This window comes from Toxorhynchites rutilus, chromosome 3, assembly GCF_029784135.1.
Source record: "Toxorhynchites rutilus septentrionalis strain SRP chromosome 3, ASM2978413v1, whole genome shotgun sequence".
NCBI lineage: Eukaryota > Metazoa > Arthropoda > Insecta > Diptera > Culicidae > Toxorhynchites > Toxorhynchites rutilus.
The window spans coordinates 41,260,461-41,288,445 of NC_073746.1; the positions used below are offsets into that span (position 1 = coordinate 41,260,461).

Here is a 27,985-nt window from a genome sequence, read left to right on the forward strand (position 1 = left end):
GATCTCAATAACTGGAAACCCCGTTCAGCTGCTCAGTTTTTGGTACGGGTGCGGGATTTGCGGCGGCGGTGGCCAAGTGGCTTTTACTGTCGTCGTATGATTTTTATCTAATTCTCGTTCTCCGGCCCCGGTGTTTGTTTATTATTTCGCTTTTTTTCAGTTTTCTTCTGTTGCTTCAGCGTTAGCGTTTTAATGCTTCTTTTTTCGTCGTCGCTGCCGTGAGTTATGAATGCATCATAAATGCTAGTGGTGTAGTAAAAATGTGTCATTCTCCGGGCCCGATGCGAGGAAGGAGTGTGAAGCTGGGGGAATGAAAACAAGAGAGGTCCCACATTATACTTGAAGACCTCTGGAGGCCTTTGGTCCGGGAATTGGGATCTCATATTTTATTGCGTGGTGTAAATTTCGTGTTCATTATTTGAATGGGTTTATGGGCGCTTGGAGAGAAAATGAAAACGATTAGGTTGTAAAAAAAAGAGACAATAATGTAAATTTTCCGTCGTGAATATAATCACACTAAAGTCCAAAACGTGATTCCCGACTCGCCAAATGAATGCTGAAGCATCGCAGACTGCACAATCCTCCCAAAATGAACCACACTGTTTATGTTGCTGAAAGTTCTATTCTCAAGCTGGATGAACGTTTATTTGTGTTCATTCCATAGCATCAAAGCTTTTCCTTTCCCTTTCACCGACACATCGAAGCAGTTCGGTTTGTTGTGTGCGTTATCCGCGTCATCACCCTACTATGCAGACACCCAGTACGAGGTATGTGTGTGAATGAACGGGCGTTGGGAAACCCACAAACCCGTACCCTCTGTGACAATCAGCAAAGCTTTACACGATCAGTTCAAACATAGACAGCGTCGCGTTCGGTTCACAGCTTGCCGCGAGTCGTTTGGGTAAAGACCTGTGAAACGGTTATTTTTTTTTGTTTTGGCTTACTGTTTTATGTTTGGTTTTGTGTTTCTGTGTGTGTGTTTATTATGTTCTGTGGATCCTTCGCAGACGCAGAGTGATCTTCGCGCGCGCGTCCCTCCTGGCTTCGGGCCTCTGTAGATCTCTGTTTCTCTATTTTCTATTGGTTGGCAATTTCTCACAGCAATAATTTGCAGTTGATTATTATTGGTAATAATTTCGTGTAGGTTTGCGAGTGCTGCGCCAATTTGCCTGAATTTCAATTATCCTAAGAATCATTCGTTGGTTTATTTTGATTTTTGTGTTGTGGCAGGAGAAAAGAATAATTAGGGGAATATGATGGTTGGGGATATCGAATAAATCGGATTGTGAAACGGCCGATATAATAACGCTGATGATGATGACGATGGACTAGCGGATTACTTACTCTTCACATCGGTGCGGATTAATGTGCGATGACTTTTGGGATTCGTTCGGGGGCTCACCGTGGATCGAGAAGCAATCATCGGCAGGAAATATCCGTGTAGTGTGTGATTATTCGAACCGCCTGATTGAAATTCTTATTTTTTCTCTCTGTCGGCAGAATATTTATATCCGAGAGATTGATCGAGTTCTGTGTTAGACGGGAAAAAAACAAGAAGAGATAAACGTACGCAGCTAATGAAAATGATGAATGCAACAGTCGTGGTTTATTATCGAGGCAAAAGATAGGCGGTGAACAAGAATTTTCAATCACGTGTGCCTTTTTGGAGATTGGTTTCAGTTTAAGTGGATGCGAGATTCGTGACGGGAAACAAAAACCAAAGACATCAATTAATTGGATTAAACATTTGACCCCGGATTGGGAGGACACTGAGCTGATTCAGAGGAAATAAGGTAAGAAAGAGATCAGTAAAAATCGAACAACCTAACATGAATACAAACATCACTCCTCCAGTCAGAATCATTAAAGCCGTTTTGGGGCCCGGCTTCCACCGCTCATATCTGTCAGAAATGAACAAATTTATTGCCAGCCGGCTAGCGCTGCTTTTGTGTTGATTTCGCGTGTCATTTGCCCAAATACAGTTTGGAGTGGTGGCGATGGGCGATAGCATTACAAAGGAAACGGTGGCGATGGGTGTCTGTTAGCTATTTTTGTGTGTTCCTTTTTTCGGACTTATTTCATAACGTCTTTCCGATAAATAAGTGCTTACAAAGAAGCATTCCAGTTGGAAGTGCAATTGTGGTGTTGTAATGTTTCAAAAACGGTTTTTTTCGAGGCACTTGGGTGGGATTTATCAGTTCGGGGAGGCAATAAGACAATCGATATGTTTTTCATGGGAATTAAAATAAGCATAGGAATGAAACTGATTTGATGGACGTTTCCGTTGATTTTTGACGTAGGATTACGTCTTTCGAGAACATATTGGGATACAAATTGAAAATCGAGAATCGAGCACATCGCGAAAATTGTCCAATTTCAAACGCTTATTGCTCAGTCATTTCATGATGGATTGATGAAATTTTTGCGTCAATCGATTTCGGCACTCCATAACAATTTTTTATATTGAATAAAATAATATATATCATTAAACTAACTATCAAACATCTATCCTAACGGAAATACCCACTTCTGATTGGTCGAAATTGACGACACATGCGGCGGTTCCCTAACAGAGACATCAAAACCAAGCTGCCTAGGGGAAATCGGCTTTGCAAATACATGAAAGTAGGGGGAGCTTTTGCTCCCGCCGAGATGTGTTCCCAAACAGAGACATCAAAACCAAGCTGCCTGATGGAAATCGGCATTGCAAATACATGAAAGTCGGGGGCATTTTTATATTGCAAGTAAGAAAAGTGATACGAACAATTCTAGCAAATAAAATTTAAATTTGGAACTTTAATGTTGGTTGCTTCGTGAAACTCCATATCGATGTTCGATCGTGTATTGTGAAAAATTTAGCACAAGGGTAGGTGTAAAATTGTATACGATAGCCGTTGTGTTAACCCTTTCCCATACAACATAGAGTCTCACTACATATAGTACATATAGTATTAGGTTTTGTTAGTCCAATTAAAATTCGCATTGGGTTGAATAAACAATCAGAAAGTGAAAATTATAAAAGAAAATTACCATTCCCATTTCAAATATATTTTCGCTATATTAAAGTAACATGTTTTTACTGATAAGAAAAATTGATAATTGTGTTCGGTATTAATAATTATCTTATATTACATTGGTGATTTTTTTTCTTTATTTCATCAATACATATCACAAGAGGCATCTCGTCTAGGATCATAGAGGGCGGTTCTCATCATATCTCGTTCCACTTCGGTATCCTTTATCTGATACGCACCATCCAACGACTGTTTATCATCCTTCTGTCATCATCACCCGTTAAACACAGGTGGAATGAACAAACAATACCCAACAACCAAACAAAGGGGGTCTCCGTAGCCACATTGGTTGCGCGTTCGCTTAGTAAGCGATCGATCGTGAGTTCATAACTCAGGGCCCTCATTGACCATCTTTGTGTTGTTACAGAATAGCTACGTCCACGCAACAATCATCAGCGATGGAGATCGATCCACGGTCGAAATAAGATCGATTCATCCATACAACTGCTCTGCTCTGCCAGACACATCGGGCTACTGTTCTATAAATAACTCAACAATGATCAATCAACTGTCTCCGCTGTCCGGTGGTCCAACTGGATAATGGAAGAACAGAAAGAATAACTCTTACGCCTAAATGGCTACTGTGTGAATGTACCATATGTAATGGTATAGAAGGAATACTGGCGAATGGCAACTGTGTAATGTGCTAATTATAGATATGATAACCATGTGACATGTACACGATTAAAATTCGGCTCTGTTACAGCTAAAATGCTAATGAGCCTTAAACAAATAAATGGGATAAAAAAAAACCAAACAAAGCGGCCCTTTTCAGGTCCACCTAATCATTATCAAAGAGTTTAACGATGTAATTATCCAAAATCAACAGATAATCTAACGGAATCCTACGTCAATTATGCGGTCGTGTCTCGGACACAACCCTCCTGTGACTTTTTTCCAATCTTCTTTATTAAAATTTGCTAATAAAATAACGTAAATAGTAATGATGCAAATTTCTACATGAATTTTGGTGTGTAGTTTCCGAAAGGGCACGATCTTCGTAGGTATGAAGACTGTGAACAGTTACTTATTACAAATTACATATATTACAAATATTACTTTGAACGATATTTGAATAGAACAAAATGGAACACAAACCCATAAGTTCTCAAATCCAAAATTCTGATTTTCTATGCTTTGCACGCTTTTTTTTTAGGAGGATTTCGTTCTATTTTAACACTAAACCTACCAATGTTTCATGTATACCTATTCCTACTACAGCGGGTCAAGTGGCCCTTTATTAATATTTACTGAACAATTTATCGATTTATATAGTTTTGTTGAGAAACGTGGCATACCATCTTTCTCCTGTATTTTTCGATATCTTGAGATAACAATTACTAGTAAAATAATGAAATTTAAATTATATGAATAGCAATAACCAATAAGTCATCCATACATCGGAAAAAAGCACTGCTAGAGGACAAGAGTTTTTCCAACAATATTTTCATTTCTTCTGCTGCGATAGAATGTTACGCCATTTCTTACAAAATTGAGTCGTGCTTCAGATCATCATCGAGGCGTATTTGAGCTGTCTCGGAACTGCTGATTTGAATGGATCAACGTTAGAGAGTCGTTTGGTATGACCATCATTCTCAGCATTCATTCATTCATAATTCTTCATCATTCCAATGGCTACACTTTGTCAAAGCCATTTCGTTACGTGATAGTTCCGATCTATTTCGTTTCAAATTATTCTTGAAATTAACGCCAGTGAGCCTCAGGTTTGCGATGATTATATTCTGTTACCTTCCTGTTCCTTGATCAGTAACATACTTCCGGAAGGAAGCGATGTTTGTTTCAAAATCAATTAAAATTAGTGTTTGGTCTTGCCATTTTTTCGCACATTTTCAGATTTTACAAAGCTTCTAAAGTATCAGATTCAAAAAGCGGGCTCTCGTTGGTCCAATATTGGTATCTTCCCATAATGTCACATACTTATGATTTGAAAGGCGGTTAGAGCGTGTTTTGGAGTTTCCTTCAGCATGTGGTTATAATGTTTTGTTCGTCACTGTATTTTGTGAAGGTTTTAACGTGCAATAAATGTTTCTATGGTGGTCAGATACTCCTCCCCCTTTCTTGAGGGGGGCTGCCATACAAATGAAACACAAATTTCTGTATTAATCGAGAATTAATCAAGCAAACGAAACCAAATTAGATATATGGAGGTTTTAGGGCGCAATAAATGTTTTCACGGTGGTAAGGCACTCCACCCCCTCTCTAAGAGGGGGCTGCCATACAAATGAAACAATAATTTCGGCATAACTCGAGAACTAATCAAGTAAATGAAACGAAATTTGGCATGTGGAGGTTTTAGGGTGCAATAAATGATTCTATACGGGAGAGACACTCCTCTCCCCTCTGTTTTTTTTTTTGGAGGGGGGGGGGTTGTTTGCCATACAAATGAAAGACAAATTTCTACATAACACGAAGACTTATCGAGAAAATGTCAAATTTGGCATGCGACGGTTTTAGGGGACACAAAACGTTTCTATGGTGAGACACTCCGTCCGTCTCTCTGAGGGGGTGGGGGGCTGCCATACAAATGAAGCATACAAGTATCTGATAAATGATTTCCGCATAAGTCAAGAACTAATAAGGCAAACGGAACTAAATTTGGCATGTGGAGGTTTTATGGGGAAGAAACATTTCTAAGTGGTTCAACACTCCTCCCACCTTTCTAAGGGGGGCTTCCATAGAAATGAAACCCAAATTTCTGCATAAGTCGAGAACTAATCAAGCAAATGGAACCAAATTTGGTATGTAGAGGTTTAAGGGAGCAATAAATGTTTTATGGTGGTTTTACACTTCTTTCTCCTCTCTAAAGAGGGGGAGGGGATGGTGCTGAACAACTCGAGAACTAATCAAACAAATGGAATTAAACTTAGCATATAGAGGTTTTAAGGATCGATAAACGTTTCTACGGTGGTTCGATACTCCTCCCCCCTCTCTAAGGGGAAAAGAGGGAAGGGGTCTGCCATAATTCTATCATACTTTCTGCATCAAACATTTATTCCATGTAACGGAGAAACATGCTATTTGCAAGTGGTTGAAAAATCTTGAACGAAAATTGTGTCTGAAAATAACCTGATATTATAATGATGAGCTTTGGTAGAGGTACTAGGAATTTTAAAGTAAAACGTAAATTCAACGGGGTCGATTAGAATATCAATCAATGAATAGTTCTGCGATTGGACTCATGAACTTGCGCTTAGTAAGAAAATGTGAATGTTTGAAGGTAATGATAGCAAAAAACAAATTTTGGAGGGACGAAGTTTTCCGGGTCCGTTAGTATTAAAATAAAATCGTATAGGATACACCTGAAAAACTCTTAAGTTAATATGATCAATTTTAATATCTTATATATATAGAAAATGGATTTCTGTCTGTCTGATTCTTATGGACTCGGAAACTACTGAACCGATCAACATGAAAATTGGTATGTCGTGATAGTTTGAGCGCCCCCCAACACAAATTTCTGCATTACTCGAGAATTAATCAAGCAAATGAAAAAAAATTAGGCACATGGAGGTTTTAGGGTGCGATAAATGTTTCTATGGTGGTTTGACTCTCCACTCCCCTCTCTAAGGGGGAGCTGCCATACAAATGAAAGACAAATTTCTGCATAATTCAAGAACTAATCAAGCAAACTGAACCAAATTTGGCATGCGGAGGTTTTAGGGGGCAAGAAACGTTTCTAAAGTGGTTCAACACTCCTCCCACCGTTGAAAATTTTCGGAAAACTGAAGGAAAAAGGGAAAATTCGGAAAATTAAATTCCCATATGTTCTACAATTACATAGTGACAAGTCCTGTTTGTCCATTTGATGTTTGCGCTAGCGAAATTGATCTTTGTTCGAAACTGGAAATTGATTTTAATGTGATGAAACGCACTCCTATATCTTCTTCTATCTATACCAATAAAAAAGTGTCGCCGAATGTGTTGATAAGAGCAGAACTCGAGGAAGGAATTGTCCGATTTAGGGCTGTCTTTATTCTATCATATTTTCTATATAAAACATTTATTCCATGTAACGGAGAAACATGTTATTTGCAAATGCAAAAAAAAATTGAAAAATCTTGAACGAGAATTGTGTCTGAAAATAATCTGATATTATAATGATGAGTTTTGTTAGAAATACTAGGAATTTTATAGTAAAAGGTAAATTCAACGGGGTCGATAAGAAGACTAATCAATGAACAGTTCTGCGATTGAACCCATGAACTTGCTCATAGTAAAAAAACGTGAATGCTTAAAGGTATTGATAACAAAAAACAAATGTTGGGGGGAACGAAGTTTGCCGGGTCAGCTAGCAATACAATAAAAAATAATTCTTAAGACAACGCATTTTAACCGATCCCTAACACCTCTTGATTATAGGATAACATATTGATGATATCGCTATTGAAAAATTCACAATATTTTTCGATCTTTCATAAGTGGATCGGGACTTGCGGTATCTCCACTGGGGTCCGGTTTTGGGTCTGACTTGGTGAAACCCGTTATGTTAGCCAGCTGGCGGTGACAATGGTTGTCCCTCTCTGTAGGGTCTCTCTCTGCGGTGGCCTATGGCGATCTCCTCTGGTTCTTGCACATAGAAAAATAAGAAAAGGCCCACTGGATGGTTGGACCTAACCAGTTACGTTAAATACCGTGGCGTCCCCATTGTAATCTCTTTTTTTTAATATTTGAACTAACGATGCTCACTGTTATAGAACTGTGTGAGCTTTAAACACTTAACTACACTTAATATTACTATGAACTATATATTTAAATCAAGGACATTTACTTTTCACGACGCGCACTTCCACTCCCGGAGACGGTCACTAACAGAAAGAAAGACCACACATAACGCCCAAAAGGGACCAATGCCGACAGGTCGAGCACAATCATGCCTCATATTCTTTTGAACTAAAGTTATGTGGCCTCATTCATGGGCGCGATGTCTCATCTCTTCAAACCGGTCCATTTTTCTGCAAACGCGGCCCCTCAGATGAGTAGGTGCGGAGCTTTCAACGACCCGTCAATTGACAGATAGCTGGCTTTGCTGTCTTTATTTATCAGTGATGGCAGAGTCATCACTTTAGATGCCAATGGTCAACTGTTACAATATTTAGCAATCATATTGTATAGTATATTCTAGTAGTATAGTGTACTCATTATCGAGCAAAAGTTCGTTGGGGAAAGCCTTAAGTTTCACTTTTTGTTGGAATTAGATTGTTTAATAACAAGATAAGAGATTTACTTCATACGAAGAATGTACAATTTAAATGATCACATTTGTACATTCACTTGTGGGAGAGCAATAACAAAGTAAACAGCGTACTACATTTTTAAAACATAGGAAAAGGAGATATAGTGGCACTTTTTTTTAAATCAACTAATAAATAGTTTTTTTCTGAATGCTAAACTTCCAAATGCGATCATAAACATTATACATTAACTTGGATCATGTATGAGCTACGACGTAGAAGAGAGCGTTCGAATTCAAGTAGTCGCCATAAAATTATTGGAATAAGATATTGAGATCCGTTCAAGATACAACTTGGAAGACAGATAAGGCGTTATAAGTTTCTGTCGTGACTTCCTCATTCGATGTGAATCTCTTTCCCTAGAGCCACCGCTTGAGGTTTGGGAACATATAGTAGTCGCTGGGAGTCATGGTGGGTGAGCGAAAAATTGGGATCGAAATTGGTCCATCTTGGCCATCGCTTGTAAGGAGGTATTATACGGTGCGTTGTCGTAATGGTACAGTGATGGTCGCGCAGTTTGTCCAATAACGCTGCATAATACTCTTCGGTAATTAGGTTTTCCCTTCTGCAGGTAATCGATAAAGATTATGCCATGCGCATCCCAACAAACGGAGGCTAAACCTTTCCCGGCCGACGCAAGATAACACATGAAACTCCTGAACTTGATTTGGAAGTTTTATTACATCCATCATATAGTCCGGACATGGCACCAAGGTATCACCACCTTTATTTCTCGTTGCAAAACTTTCAGAGTGATAAGAAATAGGGATCAAGAGAAAATTGTGAAAATCCGTTACTATAGTTTTTCACCAGTATGCACCCGGATTTCTATGAGAGAGGCATTAAAGGGTGTTCGGATCAAAAAGTGGTCAACTTAAATTCGCCGTATTTTTACTAATCATTCATATAAAAAACCTGATTTTTGTAAGTGTGTGTGTGTGTGTAGAATGATGCCTCTATTTGGATTTTGACATTAGATCTTTAGTTATCAAAATGGCGTCAAATCAAGAGGAGCGACGAATCAAAATTTTGTACATGCGTCGTGAAAATCCAAACTACACGCACGCAGAAATAGCATAATCGATGAATGTGGCCAAATCAACCGTCACCAAAGTAATAACAGTGTTTGGGGAACGTTTGTCGACAACTAGAAAGCCTGGATCTGGGGCAAATCGAAAGCGGGGAGCCGCAGTGACGAACAGAAGAGTGGCTAGCGCTTTCAAGCGCAACCCCAACCTCTCCGTTCGAGATGTCGCAAATAAGTTGGGAATATCGTCTACAACCGTGCATGAAGCTAAAAATCGATCCGGACTATCGACTTATAAGAAGGTAGTGACTCCAAATCGCAACGATAAGCAAAACCTTACGGGAAAAACAAGATCTCGGAAGCTGTATACGACATTGTTGACAAAGTTTGATTGCGTGGTAATGGACGACGGAACCTACGTCAAGGCAGACTTCAGACAGCTTCCTGTATAAGAGTATTATACAGCAACCGGAAGGGGAAAGGTGGCAGACATTTTCAAGCACATTAAACTATCAAAGTTTGCCAAGAAATATCTCGTTTGGCAAGCTATCTGCACCTGTGGCTTGAAAAGCGACATTTTCGTTGCAACCGGGACCGTCAACCAGGAAACTTACGTGAAAGAGTGTCTTCAAAAGCGTTTGCTGCCTTTCCTGAAGGAACATGACTTGTCTGTGCTGTTTTGGCCGGATTTGGCATCCTGCCATTATGGAAAAAGGCCATGGAGTGGTATGCCGCCAATAAAATGCAGGTTGTGGTTGTGGGCGATAGTTAGGCAGAACCTTAAGAAGACCCAAAAAACTGTTAGCAGCGAGAAGCAGTTCAAAGCAAACTTGCGTTCTGCGGCGAGGAAAGTGGATAAGGTGACTGTACAAAATCTGATGGCAGGCGTCAAACGAAAGGCTCGCCAATTTGGACTAGGTCGACCGGAATCTTAACTGAGTATTTTTTCCGTCTTTTATACATATTGAACTTCAAAAAGAAAGATACTTTGATTTTTTTAATAAACAAATAATCGATTTACACGCAATTTAGTTTGACCACTTTTTGATCCGAACACCCTTTATTAAGCTACATTTCAAATGGCAACAAATTATACTACAAAACGTCGCATATTTGACCCAAATCGGACAATCCGATCAATAATTTTTTGAATTTCACGCAAAAATAATGGATTCATTTTTCCTCAACCTAATATATATGTCATAGCAATATAAAATGACAAAACAAGAGATACTTTTCAAATAAGAACAAAAAATCTTTAAAATGTGATGTTATATGTTATATGTTATATTCTGTTATATGTTACATTATGGCCTTGGTTCAATCCCTGATTTGGGCATCGTTTGGTATTTTTTTAGATACAGTTCCAAGCTGACATTCAGTCTGAGAGAATAAGAAGTCTGTTCCATACATACAAACATTATAACACACTTGTTTTAGAAATACAGAAAAATACTTATTTTATTAAGTGTGTTATAATGTTTGTATGTATGGAACAGACTTCTCTTTCACTAAGACTGAACCCATCTGAAGGCATCTTTTCTGCCAAAGCTAGTTTGGGTGTTGTAATTGGCTCAGTTACAGTATTAGAATGTTTATTTCCTCCCCCTAGATCTTCCTGGGTAGTCTTGGTGTTCGCTGTCTAATGAATTTCCTGTTCTGAGCTTTTATTGCAGCCACGACTCCGGAGTTATCGTTGCACTTCGTCATTTCAATTCATATCGCTTTCTCTGTGCCTTTCTGGAATTCTGAAAACTGATGCGAATCCAATGAGAATGAGTTTGAGTGGCTCTCACTCAAAAATTGTAGTTCTGAGAAAAACCGGTATTTACGATAGTAAAAATCAAAAATAAGTTCTGTATACTTTTAAAAACAAAAAAATGGACTATTGAATAAAAATACATTTTTTCTAATCTGATAGAACATACACTCAATATTTCTGATTAACTAAATAATTATTCAGCACGTAAATAACATTAACTGTATCGTGTGTTCATCTAAGAACGAATATTGCTTCCAAAGTAATCGGATATTGGAAACTTTGCACGGATTCATCAAATCCCAAGACTGAAGCAAGCTGAGGTACTCTGCCTATCCCTTTACGGGGAGGGGGTGTATTTTAGTGTAGAGGCTTCAATTTGATGTATGGATCATCTGAATCGGTCCAGTAGTTCAAAAGTAATACATTTTTGAACAGTCATTTTTGGAAAAAAGGGAAAAATGATTTTTTGGACCATCGGTTAACTTTGAAAAATCATAACTCAAAAATGAAAAAAGGCCTCTCTGGTTTCGACATATGTTATGTGAAAAATCCTCAACTTTTCAGAAAAAAAATATAAAAAAATATAACGCCCTTGGTCCCGAGATTATGAAAACAATAAAAAACGAATACAATCAATCATAACGAGAACCGAATTCAAATTTTCTGCAGGTGTACAGGGAAACTTCGATATAACGTACCCTCGTTAGAACGTACCCTCGATATAACGTCACTCGATATAACGTACATTTTACCTCGATATAACGTACACATTTCCAAAGTGTAAAGGAAAAAAAATTCATAATTTTTTTCCTGATAGAACAATGAATGATTTGTATTGTAATGCTAAAACAAGTTTTGTACCTTCAATCAATCCCGAAATACAGCTGGTTTTGTGATTCCGGATTCTAAATGAATCAAGTTTTAATCAACAGTCATCAAGGGAAACATCATGAGAAAGGCTGGCTTCGTCTTCTGATTGAAGTTATTCATTAACTTGACTAAAACAGCAACACAATAATGTATTATAGACTACGTTTGTGAGTACTTTATTATGCTTCGATATAACGTACAATTCGATACAACGTACAATTTTGAAAGTGAAATGTACGTTATATCGAAGTTTACCTGTAGTATTCTTTCAAAAAAGACCAGGTTAATGCTTTAAATTGATATGTCGATCATCTTAATCGGTCTAGTAAAGTTATGAATTTTTGAAAACAGTCATTTTTGGAAAAAAGAGGAAAAGTTGAAGTTGATTTTTCGGACAGCCCTAGAATGGAAATGGTCACCCAACTGATAAAAAAATACGTGTCTAATGTTATGCGATAAAAAACAAAACAACCACTTTTCACGAAAATCTGAGAACCACTCTATCGGTTTGGCATAAAATGGCTGATACATATATGATATGGGTGTATGCAAAAAAACTAAATCTTTTTTTCAATAAACCGTAACTTGAAATCAAGTTGTCTGACTAAAATATGCCGTGTGGCAAAGTATTTTGAAAATCAACGAAACATTTAGGAAAATTAGTATTTTGAATACGCTGTTAAAAATATTACTCAAAAATTGAATTTAATGTTAAAAACATTTGAATACTAAAAGACCCACCCTTCGATATTTTTGAATATGTTTCGTTGGAAAATTCTTTCAATTCAACAAATTTTGACGGTATCAAGCACTCTAAAATGGAGATATGAATTTCGAAAAGTTTATAAGATTTCAATACTCTGAAAAATTGTAAAAAATTAAGAAAAGAAATATGAAAAATGAAATCTACATATACTAACTACTATGTACTACTATGCATAACGTTTTATCCTAGGTTTAACCGTGTTCGGGATATGAACAATTTTATTCAATGAAAATCATATTCATGAAGTAACTGAGATAACTGAGAGGTTGAGATTCCGACGCTATATAAAAATTCAACAAACATTATTAACATTAAATTCAATTCAAATTCAAACATTTTCAACATTAAATTCAATTTTAGAGTAATATTTTTACCCGGTTTTAAAACTGGTCATATGATAATGAATATTGTGATTTTGGGTGTCTGCCTCCATATTAAAAGAACCGGAGAGGGTCGGGTTAACAGCTGGCCGATTTGATGTGGAATTTCTCGACAAAAAACTGTATTTTCGATAGTGTAATTTTGATTACTTTACCAGTTATCGGTAACGGTAAAGTCGTTCTGCATTCCCAATTCTATGCTAATCTAACCCTTTTTGTGTCGATACTTATTAAGAACATTTTGAATAGGAATAGACTATAGTTTTTATTTGCTATTTAGAATAAACAATTACTGTTATCGATATGATATAATTAAACCAAAACTAGTTGAACTAGATTCCGGCTCGTCTGATGAAATCCCACGCCCTGATAAGTCGAAAAGGCGTTACCCCAAATCATAAAACAGAAACAAACCATCCGTCCAACCGCTGACAGAGTCGAAAACACGAATCCATCAACCAAAACAAACGCGAGCTGTCAAAACTGATACACATCTTCACCCAATCAGTCCATGGTCCCGGAAGCATCGAGCGAGCATCGGTTTCCATCCAGCTGGAAAGTCGGTCCGCCGTGGATTTCTAATTGGTTTTCTACTGTTTGGGAAAACAACACCAAAAAGCCGAATGCTCGGGGGCCCAGTGGAAAACGCGGAAATCTTCCTCCCGTCCAGCTCCGCCGGGAGGCATGATATCTCGTTACAAACCGATGGATTCACATTTGGACGACTCGGAGCGGAGGGGACTGTCTGCTTTTGCTGTCCCGTGCTTGTTCGTTCGTTCCAATCAATGAACGACGACGACGATTGAGTGAAATTGTTCGACATAAAAAGGGCCAGCAAAATACAAACAAACACGCATCCGCGGTTTTCCAGCGTTTGCCGCCGGCTCTGTGCGGTTGCCGTCGATTTTCACGTTTGGCCGACGTTTGACTGAGGGAACAAATCGAGCAGCGGGCAGCTGCTGTCGGTCTCGCTACAGCTCACCTTTTTAGGGATTAGTGTGCAGAATTGATCCCTCGCATGGGCCTTCCCAAAGGTGGCCGTCTATTATTCATCCGTGTTCGATCCAGGATGTACGGAAAGAAAGTTCACAATTCCTGGAAATGTGCTAGACTCAATGGGAGACCCGACGAATTACTTTATGGCACACGGTTTGCGTTCGTGGAAGTATGATTTATTGACGGGTGCTTGTCAATACAGTGGGGTTCGGATGTCGGATGCCCGATGCGAATATGAAGTTTTCTGTCAATGATGTCAAGCGCACTATCGACGTTTTCTTTCTGCGTCTCTCTCTGTCTCGCAAAGTATTTCGTCGCGCGGTCATCGCTACCTGAGTGGCTTGAAAAGGCCAAAAGGCCAAAAGCGGACCGGAGAAGTCGTAAAACAAGCGTAAACACGGAACGGACAAAAGGCGCTGTTGTACCGTGTGTTAGCGGTTCGAGGAATGAGGAATGGAACTATGGGGGAGAGAATCGAAACATCCAATAATGAATGACTGCACGAAACGTTATTAATTTTCTTTTGGTAGCTTTTTATCGGTTTGATCTCTCGATTTTGGATTGTCGAGAATACAAGGGATCGTAAAAAAGATGGTGGAAATAAAATCTTGATTATTGGGATAAGTTATAAGTTTAACAACTCCTCAACGGTACAGTGAGCATTTCTTGGTCAAACGAGAACACAGTAGTTCGGGGGGAGTTTTTCGTAGCCCCAAAGTATATCATTAAGACAGCATAATAACGAGTTGACGGCGGCAGTGGAATAAAAGTAACACAATTATCATTCAAAGTACGTTCCCCAGGCGGCTTCACGACGACTCCTCTCTAGCCGTACTTGGCAATAGCATTGGCTGCATTTCGCAAAAAGGAAACTCGCTCGCCGCTTGTCGTCGGTTAGTTTTATTCTTGTTTTCCGCAAATCACCCATCAACCGTATCCGCAGTGGGAATGAAAACTTAGCCAAAGGTTTTTGCTGTCTATAGCTTTCTCCTGGACGCTTCCATTGCGGCGACAGACTTCAGTCGGCTCCGGATCTAGAGCTCTTTCGAATAATTGAAAGGTCGAAAAACATCGCCGCGAGAGCTCATTCCTACTCCGGAAAATTGAAAGTGTCATGACTAGAGAGGCCAGCTTTCCTGATTTTTTTATGGTTTCCCATACTTTTTGAGACGTGCTCACTCCCGACAATCTTCCAAAATGGAAGGTTAGAGTGACGAACCAGCCAAAACTGTTTAAAGTCACTACAATACAGAAGAAAAACGTGCCTGTAAAATAGAAATTATGAAAATTAGTATTCTATGTAAATGACAAACACTTTTTTTTGCAGATGATGGAAAAATCTCCTACGAAAATTGTGTCTGACATCTTTTTTATCGAAATGAAGAGTTTCAGTAAAAATATCGGAAATGTATGGACAAATGTTTAACTAAGAGTCAGCAATACGTGTTTCAGTAATTGCATAACATGATACAAACAGTTTCATTCAAATCTGAACATTTTGAAACTGGCTTCGCGCTTTCTAATCTGATAAAGATTACACTTTCGAGGAACCCAAATTATGGAACTCGAAAGTCGCCACCAGACGTCGACACTGTACAACTGTCATCGCGAACAGCACTAGTCACCCTAAGGAATATGCCCATTTACACCGCTTCAATTCCCGTTTTTCAAAGAATATTATAGTTCAACTCATTGTTGTTCATGATAGCATTCGGCTTTTACTATAAAAATTTGAAATAGTACACTTTTCATCATTAGAAAAAAGGTGAAAAATCCAACTTTTTTTTTTGCTTGAAGGTAAAGTGATCACCTAGTGGGGGCAAAGTGGTCACCCGCACATATCAAGCTGAATGGGATAGATTTATGCGTTTTTTTTCGTCCAGATTTGTTCAAATCATACTTGATATAGTAGGTACATGTATGAAATAAGCTTGGACTGTTCACCTAGAGTCTCAATTTAATTTTTCTCAAGCATACAAAAATGTAGTAAGAAACACATAACGTTTCGCATATTAAGGCTTCGTTTAGAAGGGGTGGCATATTTTTCCAGGGTCAATGCCACAAAAGAAACCTCTTCAAGAGCAGAATGTGACGAAGTATATCAGCTTTAGTAAACAGAACATTGTGACCACTTGACCACTTTGCCCCCAAACACGAGAGAAAACTCTATGCTAATTTATCGCTATATATTTATTTATATCTGTTGTAAGTGATGATTTGTCCAATATATCAGATTGAATATACTAAATTTCACGTCATTCCTTAGATACCATGCGCCCAGAACTACAACCAAACTAGCATTGGCAGAACACATGTCATCTTTGGCAGAAATGATGCCATTCAGTGTGCTGTTGAGTCAAATGCGCAAATAATGAGCTATTTTTAAAGCATAAAAATGGTTTGTATGTATGCGTGCAGACATCTCTTTGTGTTTTCTTTTCTCATTTCATTTGGGATTGTGCCAAAAAAAAAAGTCCATACGACGTCAATGGGGATCGAACCTAAGCCAGCTGGAATACAAAGCTAATTTACACGACCACGCTATTCACATGGCTAATGATGCTTAAGAAGTTGTTCAGCAAATACGTGATAATATTGCATCTGATTATAAATTGAAGTTGGGAAGTGTTTTCTAAGAGTAAAAATAGTAGTAAAAAGGAGCACATGAAGGAGAACAATATCTATCTTTGTCTGGGCCGTGTATGTGGCAAATCATGCGGAAAGCTTATTTGTCTTTTGTTTCGCTCACTCGCATTAACCTTATATTGCTGTACCATGTATATTATACAAATACTTACCAGTATTTGTGAGTCATGACATTTTCTGTTCAGTTATGTCTCATTTGATGTCATACATTGGGATGACAAAACATGAGCTAAAAATCAATTCTGGGTGTACGTCCCAATGGCTATCTAGCGGGAAACAATTTTTTTTTTTTCCAAAATATATATTTTTATAAAGGCTCATATGGCGTTAGCCTCACGGGGCCGGGAGTTCAATACAATTTTTATTATTATCTATGTTAGTAATATGTAACAGATTACTCGCGGTTGGCTCGAGGTTAGTATTACAAGTGTTTTCGTAATTGGGATGTTGTTGTCTCCAATGCTCTGTACGTGTGCCCGACACGGGATACTTCCTATTGGGATGCAGCTGACCATTGATCAGCAACGCCCCCCTAGTCTGTACCTCATATCTAGCGTGGTGCGTCTTTCTCGACTCGAGGAATCCAGGATAGAATGGTCACTAGCCGGCGCAATCATCAGTTCGTGTAGAGTTGTCATGAGCGGTACAACCTTTGGCTCTTGTTGAATGATCAGTGGACTGCACAACCTTTGGCCCGTGTGTCTGTAAAGAGTGTGTGTATGTATTGCCGCGACTAAGTAAAAGTTTATCGATCGGATAGGAGGGATATGAAACGGGGACACAACGAAGGAAACATCATTAAACGTTGACATCGGCGTTTCTGAGGAACAGGTATAGATGAAGCAGAAGATCAGGATCACGGCTACCTAAGATATCCCGGACGGGGATATCCGATTGTCTGCCTTGTGCTCTTAGTGCTCTAGAGAGCTGAGAGCGAGCAGCATGGAACCGGATACACGACCAGACAACATGCTCGATGTCGTGGTAGCCATCGCCACAATCACAAAGATTGTTTACTGCGAGCCCAATGCGATAGAGATGCGCGTTTAGGTTGTAGTGATTGGACATAAGCCGAGATATCACGCGAATGAAATCACGACCGACATTCAATCCCTTAAACCAAGCTTTCGTCGAAACCTTAGGGATAATCGTGTGTAACCAACGACCGAACTCATCTTCACTCCACATGCGCTGCCAACTAACGAGTGTGTCCTGACGAGGAATGTGAAAAAATTCGTTATAAGCAATTTGCCTTTCAAAAAGTGTGCCTTCTGAAGCGCCCACCTTAGCTAGCGAGTCCGCTTTCTCATTCCCCGGAATCGAGCAATGAGAGGGAACCCATGCTAAGGTAATCTTGAATAATTTTTCGACCAAAACACTCAATAGTTGTCTTATTCTTGTTAGGAAATAAGATGAGCGTTTATCAACCTTCATTGAGCGGATTGCCTCTAATGAGCTGAGACTGTCTGAAAAAATAAAATAGTGGTCGATGGGCAATGTTTCAATGATCCCCAGTGCGTAGTATATCGCACCCAGTTCAGCGACATACACGGAACAAGGATCTTTAAGTTTGAAAGAGGCACTGGAATTTTCATTGAAGATGCCAAAGCCAGTGGACCCGTTTATGAATGAACCGTCAGTAAAGAACATTTTATCAGATCTAACTATGCCCCCATATCCAAGGGACCAAGGGCGCTATATTCGGGACCAAGGGCGCTATATTATTTCATATTTTTTCTGGAAAGCTGAGGATCACATAACATATGTCGAAACCAGAGAGGCGTTTTATTTCGTTTTTGAGTCATGATTTTCCAAAGTTAACCGATAGTACAAAAAATCTTTTTCCATTTTTTCCAAAAATGACTTTGCACTAAAATTTATTACTTTTGAACTACTGGACCGATTCAGATGATCAATATATCAAATTAAACCAAATTATATAGCCTTTTTTGAAAAAAATACACATTTTCCAATTAATTGAATTCTAGTCGCATAGAAATATTGAACGAAGACTGAAAACATGTTTACATTGAAAAATCATAACTCAAAAACGAAAAAAAGCGCCTCTCTGGTTTCGACATATGTTATGTGATCCTCAGCTTTCCAGAAAAAAAAAATATAAAAAAATATAGCGCCCTTGGTCCCGAGACTATGAAAACAATAAAAATCGAATACTATCAATAATAACGAGAAAAGAATTAGGATTTTGTTCAAGTATAGTATTTTTTCAGAAAATACCAGGTAATTGGCTTTAATTTCATATGTCGATCATCTGAATCGGTCTAGTAATTCAAAAGTTATGAATTTTTGAAAAAAGTAAAAAAAAAAGAGGAAAAGGTTGATTTTTCGCACAACCCTAAAATGGAAATGGTCACCCTAATGAAAAAAAAAGGAAGTGGGTTATATCTATGGTATAACCGCAAGGGTGACGTAGGACTATCGTTGATTTAGAGATCATTTGTTTGAAGTTGAATCTCAATCCATTCTGAATGAATGAATAAATGAATATTTGGGGGACTTCGAAAACGAGAGCGTTACGTTGGAGGCACAAGGTTTTATGCATCCAATATAGGATACGAAAAACCTTGTTCTGAAGAATAATCTTCAGAAGCTAACCTGCTAACTGTACTTGATTGACAAATCACAAACCCAAATGTATTATATGGATATTTTATGGATAGAAAACATTAAAATAAACTCTTTCGCTTGAATGTAATTTTCAATTCCAAGGGGAACTGGCAGATTATTTTCCAGCAACTATTAGATATTTCCACATTTTCCTCGATACTGGAAGCCCACCAGTGGTTAATACTAATTCGATAACCACCTGTTAATAGCACTTGATTGAAACATATTTGGTCACAGTGTGACATGGATAGAAAAAATTCAAATAAACTCTTTCACATGAATATATTTTTAAATTCCCAGAGGAACTGGCAGATTATTTTCAGTAACGATTAGATATTTCCACATTTTCCTCGATACTGGAAGCCCACCAGTGGTTAATGCTAACTCGATAACGATCTGTTAATAGCACTTGATTGAAACATATTTGGTCACAGTGTTACAGGGATAGAAAACATTCAAATAAACTCTTTCACATGAATGCATTTTTGAATTCCCAGAGGAACTGGCAGATTATTTTCCAGTAGTGATTAGATCTTTCCGGAACTTTCTCGATGCTGAATGGCATCCAAACGGAAAGAATTCTGCGCGTGTATGTGTCGATCCTTCGCCGTCCACCTCCTCCAGCACGTTAGGCAACGATGTTGTCTTGTCGATTTCCTCACGAAAAATGAATGTGTCTCACCACCAGAATATCGCTTAAGTATGCTTTTGTGTGTGATTGAATCGAGAGAAGATGTAGTTTACGATGGCAATTTGGAAGGCAAACTAGAGGGGAATGAACTCTCTGAGCTCGGAACTTTCGGCGACTGAGCAATAATCGATTGCGGGCGCATACAATATTGGATACGCAAATATCCTACTGATGGGGAAGAATAATCCTCAGAAGCTATCCTGTTAATTGCGATTGATTGAAAAATCACAAAACTAAATGTATTTGGTCACAGTGTTACATGGATAGAAAACATTCGAATAAACTCTTTCACATGAATGTATTATTAAATTCCCAGAGGAACTGGCAGATTATTTTCAGTAACGATTAGATATTTCCACATTTTCCTCGATACTGGAAGCCCACCAGTGGTTAATGCTAACTCGATAACCATCTGTTGATAGCACTTGATTGAAACATATTTGGTCACAGTGTTACATGGATAGGAAACATTCAAATAAACTCTTTCACATGAATGTATTTTTAAATTCCCAGAGGAACTGGCAGTTTATTTTCCAGAAATGATTAGATCTTTCCGGAATTTTCTCGATGCTGAATGGCATCCAAACGAAGAATTCCGCGCGTGTATGTGTGTGTGTGGCGGCTGCTCCGAACTCTTCCCGGGGAACCGTTTGTGGCATCACTCTCCTCCTGATGGATTCTCTTCTGGCCTAAGGTGCACAAACAGGCTCTTGGTGGCACCGTTCATCCGCGCTTTCATGATAAACGAAGAGCTTCACCACAACAGCGACAACATGCTCCAATCGCTGTTCAATTAGAACTGAGTGGATTTCCGAGCGGCGCTCGCTTATATACCGATTGGTGATTCCAATAGCCTGTTTTAAAAACAATTTTAAGACTATTGAAACAAGTTTTTGGATCAAAAAGTAACAAGTATATAACGCGTAGACATTTTATCTTTCGAATGAAGTGTTAATCATACCATTTCGTTCAGCTGTTTAGGAGCTATTAACGCTCAAAATCTCGGTCTCCGGCGTAACGCTTTCGTTTTCGAAACTTTGATTTCACACCCCGGTATAGAAATGAAAGACGTAGTCCTACGTCAAAATAAAAAATACGGGTGCAATCTTTTGCGATAAAGAACAAAACTACCAATTTTCACGAAAATCTGAATCTGAACCACTATATCGGTTTGGTATGGAATGGCTGTATAATCAGATAGTTTAATTTATATTATTATTTTGTTTTTTTTTTTATATATAGTCTAATATGTATGATCGACTGAATGAGTTTTTTCAGAGTGAAAATCCTGAATTATTTTTGATACGCACAAATGTCTCCGGGCTTTTCAAAACTTTGATTATATTATCATAAAACCAGAAATAAATACGCGATCAAGTTTGCGGAACAATAACACCTTGTATGATTAGTATGTACGAGTAGGCGCAAAGTTATTGATGAAGGAATACGTTTCAGAGTGTAATATTACTCAAGAGAATATTTCAGAATTCAAAGTTACTATAATAAATTTTTTTTTATAATATTTGCTCGTCAGATTCATAGTAGAATCAACTTTAATGGTGGAAGTATAGTAAATATATCTATTATCGATTGAAATACCATTAAATTAAAAAAACACAACTTATTCACTGCTGATATGCTTCCCTGATTTGGTGAGAAAAGATTCATTCCAAAGCACGGACGAAGAACTTGAAAAAAAATCTGAAAATGGATTTCTCTGCATTTCACTTTAGTGATACTGTAGGTTTTTGGGAAAAAAATATAAACGATTCATTCGATGGCAAAAACTTCAACTCTAAGGCCACATAAAAAAACCAAAACAAACAAACTTGTTGTGCGAGGATAAACGTTTTTAACAGTGTGAAAGATTGCGAAATCATTCAAAATAGAGCAAAATGATAAGAATGTAGTGTGAAGAATGTAGAATCAAATTGAATATATGTAAGCCTGCCTGTAAAAATAATGCTTTTATCGGCACAAACATTCCGGGCAACTCGATATGAGCTATCCTAATCTCTTCCTGATTTTTATGTTCGTTCTTCCTGATTTTTGAAAATTATTATTGGCAACCCTGATCATGGCAGTGCACCGTCATGAAAAATCCCCCGTCTAATTAATCCATAGTGCATGAGAGCAAACCAACCAACCATCGTCTTCTGGTCTTCGTCAGATTCGGCATGACACGAGCTGTCATTCATCAGCCAGCCAGTTTTGCGCCCCTTTCCGCTTGCATTAATTTATTGTAGTGGCCGCTATGCAGTCGGATGCGCGTTTGCACAATTGTATCTTATTTTGCAGACGGCGAGTGTGTGTGTTCCGTTCTTGGCGGTTCACTTGAGAGATGTACGACTTGCCGATGTTCGCGAATACGTGGTCTATCCTGTTTGAAATGTTTTGACCACCCTTTTTTCTGTATGCACTGCAAAACTTGCATCGGTCAGAGAGGAGGGACATAATTAATATTCAATGATCCGCCGTCGTCGTCGTTGTCGTCAGCCAGACGCCAGCGTATTACAGGAGACGTTGTTTTTGAGCAGAAGCCGTGGACAAGTTCCTCGTTTGTGTGCCGTTCCGTTTCGAGCCCTGTATGGAAAGTAGAATTCGATTGAGTGACCGTGTAAACCGTGTTTCGTGCAAACAGCTGCTGCCAACTGACGCTAATAAATTGTCCCATGCGATATGACGCAGAGCGATAATTGCTCTCATGATAATTTTTAACGGTTGTGTTGGTTTCTAATTGCGATAATTGTCCCTTAGTGATACCGGTAAACTTGTTCAATATGCGTATGCATAAACCAAAATATATTCTGTAACGAGAAAAAAAACATACCCACCGAAGTAGAGAACAAGGGATGTAAGAGGAATTTCAAACCAAACTCGGACGCATCTTCTCCTGCACCATTGACTAACCATCCATTAGACACAGCCAGAAGTAGATTAATCTGCGTTTAAGTCTGAAGTGGGGTTTTCGACCATGTGAGGAAATAGCTCAGCCACTCCTGTTCCTACCGCTGATGATGGATTCTTCCTTCATTCTCGTGCTCTTCACTTTTTCCTCCGATTTATCGCTACATCATGCTGGAAGAAGTATCAATTTCATGCTCACGTTCGAATCCCATACGGTGCGCGCACATAATTTACCATCCGAATCACACACACAAAAAAAATGGTTGGAACATATTTTTGTTATGCCTCTCCAGCATTCACCTGTTTTCATCTTTTTTGGTTCGTTAATTTTCTGCAACCTTGAAAGACCCCTCCACCTGAGGCTTGCGATAATTGGTAGCGGAAGGAACTGCCCAGAAGTGAAAGCTGTTCTTCCGTTTTTCGTTTTCCAAAGTTCGGGTTACTTTGAAAGATATGCGCGATTTGGATGCGATTATTGAACTTCCTCATGCTTGAGAATGTGTGATTACAATGATTGATGAAAAATTCGTTCCGGAAATCCAATCAGTGAATTGGAAACTTCCGTACGCTACCGGTATTAATAGTTTACTTTCTAGGCTCAATTTTTGGTATAACATTTATGATAAATTATGAGTGAATGGCAGAATGCGTCAATAAGGTAATTGAAAATTCTCAGCTGACACCAGAGTTTGTCCCTATGTTTAATGGAACACAAAATGAATAACAGTAGCATTGGAACATATCAAAGATTTTTTTTTGAGATTGGTCCGGATATTCTCAAAATTGATATGAAATTTTTTCAAGCAAAAAAAAATCATGATACAAATTAAACAGTGTTACGATTCAAGACGATGAAGTGGACACATATTGATTCAGGGACCTAGAAAAGGGACTTATCATATGTTCACTGAGCACCGTATATCCCGTTCAAAGTAATCACTTAGCCATGTGTAGAAACGAGAGGAGGGGTCATAGACATAGCTTTTTCTGATCGTCATTGCTCGGTAACCAAAAAGGATCACATCTGGAAGCAATACGCCACATGGTGAACCCGTTAGATCGCTATGATAAGTATGTTACGCATGCGATTTTAGAAAAAAAAAATTGTTACATGTTGTGTAGAGACCGTAAGAACATATTCAGACTCCATTTGCGAGTTCATTTCCCGGAAATTGATATGAACATAAGATAGTTTGTCCTTCCACTTTGATGTTCTGCAAGAGGCGGTTATTTTTTTCAAACGAATAGTAGAATACTTAGGTACTTCACAATCAAAAAGATATATTTTACATGTCTGAAATTCTGTTCGAGTACAATAAAAAATTAATTGTTGATGGTGATGAAAGGTGATGCATTATAAAATATAATTGTCGCATAAACGCCGTCAATCGGGAACATAAACGGCAATGCCGAATATCTATGACGTTAAGAAAACGTTCTGTTTACCGAGGGATCGGAAATGTATCACCCATTATAATATGCTAACTATGACGGAAAGCTCTCTAGATAACAATTGATTCATTTGGAGTGCGTATTCACGGACAAACGACCAGACCGAAGCTGTGAAATTCCAGCATGAGCTATGTTACCAGTAAAGTGACATGGGTAATAGGAAGTTCAGCTTCATACCACATTTTCTTTATAAACTTCGATCAATACTAAACATTGTCACTGTAATATGTCCGTTTTTGAATCTATTTGTTGAATATATATATCTTCAAAAAAAGACTTGAATCATTCCTGTCCTCGAAAGATAAAAAGGTTTTTTTTTGTTTCATAAAATGCCAGAAAGACGGATGAAGCTAGTGGAAAGCGATGGATTATACATTGAATGATATTTGATTTCAATCGTTTTTTCGAGATAATAACTTCCGTGGATTGTTGCTCCTATTATATTATCGTTTTGCAGATAAACCTAAATAACAAAAAAAAAATTTAATATATATATATATATATATATATATATATATATATATATATATATATATATATATATATATATATATATATATATATATATATATATATTGTATTATAATTCATATTATTTTTATCTCATATCGCTAACATAACATTGATTTCATCAAATTTGAAAATATATATAATAGGGTGCCAATGAATGTATAGGAAAAAATCGACCCTAAAATTAGTGAAGAATGGTGCAAAGCGGGCAGTTTTTTGAAAATCGAAAAATCCCCTAAGGAGGCAGTAAAGGAAATCGGAGTATTAGAAAAAAAATTATTAACGGGACCAATGAAAATGATCATATCGATTTTTCATATAGAACTTCGTGCGAAATGTTGATTCACATGATAAAATACCCAATGCAAACATTAGCTCAATCGGACTTCATTTTTTTGATACCAAATGTCTTGAAATTGCATAACATGTCGAGATATACAGTTATCTAAAAAAAATGTCAGAAATCGACTTTTCAGATGGAACGATAGAGTGACAAAAAAAATTTTTTTTGACAATTTTTTTTTCGCGATAACAGTAAATATCGACGTTTCGTACAATTATAAGACATTTGACGTAAAAAAAAAAATTTTTTTTGAACTCAAATTCCCTTTACTATCCTCTTGGGTGATTTCTCGATTTTCAAAAAACTCAAACTATGACCGCTTTGCGCCACTCTCCCTTAAGTCCGATTGAGCTGATATTTTGCATAGGGTGTTTTTTAGAGCATTTTTATGGGGTAAGTTTTTTAAATTTTCTAATTAACCTTATCAACCAGCTTTCATTTGATTCCTATAACGTTCATTTAGGACCTTTCCATACAGATATATTCCTGTCTTGTACAGAATTTATTTGAGTTTGTTTTGAAATAGAAAAAAAGTTTACAGAACATTCAAGTCGCTATAATTTACATACAATTTTTTTACGAGTAAGTCGTTAATAGTAATTATTCAAAGAAAACAGTTAAAAGTTGTTGTTAGCAAAAATCTCTTTCTCTGCTTCTTTCCCGATGTATCCATACAAGTCATTTGTTGGTAATTGTATTGACTATTTATATATTTTTCAGAATTTTTTTTTTTATTAGTTTGATTTTTAAAAATAGTTTTTTTCAATTGATTTTTTTTTTCAAATTGTTTGATGTTTTTTATGGAAACATCGACAATTTCCTACATTTCATTCTCTGACCAAAATTTTTTAGGTCTTATAGTTCTTGAGTGTGGTTTTTATTTCGAAATTAGTTTTTTTAACCGTTTTCTGAAAATTTTTCACTCAAAAACTATAGACCTACAATTTGTTAGTTAAAGAATGAAATATAGGAAATTATTTAATATTCACAAAATATGAAAAAATGATAAAAAATTTCATTGAAAAAAAAAATTTAAATTCATTTTTCTCAAAAACATGTTTTTTTCAATTCAGAACACAAATTATTTCAATAGCCCATACAATTACAAACACGTTACCCTAACATCAGGAAAAGAACACTGCTACATAGAGTTTTCGCCACAACAATTTCTTCATGCTTTCTTTGAAAAATTACCATTAATGTTTTACTCGTTACATTTTTGTGTATAAATTATCGCGATTGACATGTTCTGTATTTTTTTCTATTTTGAAACATGACATGCCATGTTTGACATGGTCATGTCAAACGCGATTATTTACACACAAAAATGCAACGAGTTAGGCGTCGTGCACAAATAACGTAACGCGATAAGGGGGGGGGAGGGGGTCGAGGTTGCGTTACCTTCTGTGTATTTTTTTTTTTTTTTTTATTTAAATCGTTTATTTTTACAGGCTCAGTTACATAGGTTTAAAGGAGCCGAACTCCTTACTGTATTGTTACTAGTATATATACATTTTTCCTTAATTCTAATGTTAATTATATAGGAAACCGATTACTCGCGGTCAACTCGAGTTTAGAAGGGTGACATATTTTCTTCAGGAAAAGGAGGGGATATGAGGATATGTTGACAATGATCACACTCACACTCTCAATCATACTCTCAATCACACTCATCACACTCAATTCTTAAACCTATCTTATATCTAATATGTATTTACATTTCATCTTATTCTTAAGAAGGGATCCGATCTCTCACAAAGGAAAAGGAAAAGGAAAAACTAAGGGTATAAGGACAATCACACACGAAGATCGATAGCTTTAAGGAATACATATATTTGGGACATGTAATCAAGGTCTAACCGAGCCAACACGTCTCTCACCGGCACATTGGGCTGCCTTCCTCGGGCCCGAAGGGTGACTACTAAATTCGATCTGGCGACAAGATACAGCTCGCACGACCAAACAACGTGCTCGATGTCGTGGTAACCTTGGCCACAAACACAAAGATTGTTGTCGGCAAGATTAATACGAAAGAGTAGCGCATCTAACGAACAGTGATTGGACATGAGTCGGGAGAAGGTGCGAATAAAGTCCCGGCTCAAGTCCAGACTTTTGAACCATGGTTTGAGGCTAACCTTAGGGATAATCGAGTGGAGCCACCGGCCCAATTCATCTTCGTTCCATTTGCGTTGCCAGTTAACTATGGTATTTTTGCGGACTAAAGAATAAAATTCATTGAAGGCGATTTGACGCTGATAAATATCGCCTTCAATTGCACCTACCTTTGCTAATGAGTCAGCCCTCTCATTACCCAGAATTGAGCAATGTGAAGGGACCCAGACAAAGGTAATGACATAACAGCGTCTGGATAAAGCACTCAAAATTTCTCGTATTCTCTCAAGGAAGTACGGCGAGTGCTTTTCCGGCCTCACTGAACGGATAGCTTCGACAGAGCTAAGACTATCCGTTACAATGTAATAGTGTTCAACAGGTCGTGAGGCGACGCTGTCCAGCGCCCAGTGTATCGCTGCCAATTCAGCAATATACACTGAGCAAGGATTCTGAAGACTGTGTGAGGTGCTAAAAAATTCGTTGAACACTCCAAATCCTGTGGACTCATTCATAGAGGACCCATCAGTAAAGTACATATTATCACAATTGATATCCCCATACTTTGCATC

General features: G+C 37.8%; 1 protein-coding gene across 6 annotated transcripts in view; it reads left to right on the forward strand.

Moving 5' to 3' along the window:
* Positions 1–856: 856 nt before the first annotated feature.
* LOC129777207 (protein sickie-like) overlaps positions 857–27,985 on the forward strand; it is a 118,478-nt gene continuing 91,349 nt past the window's right edge. Inside the window, exons 1-2 of one of the 6 annotated variants that reach the window (XM_055783343.1) lie at positions 857–901; positions 1,501–1,793. The gene's annotated coding sequence lies outside the window, so the exon portion shown is untranslated. Of the gene's footprint in view, positions 1,141–1,230; positions 1,794–27,985 lie in introns of all 6 variants that reach the window. The other 5 variants (XM_055783341.1, XM_055783337.1, XM_055783339.1 and 2 more) reach the window with 5 other exon arrangements.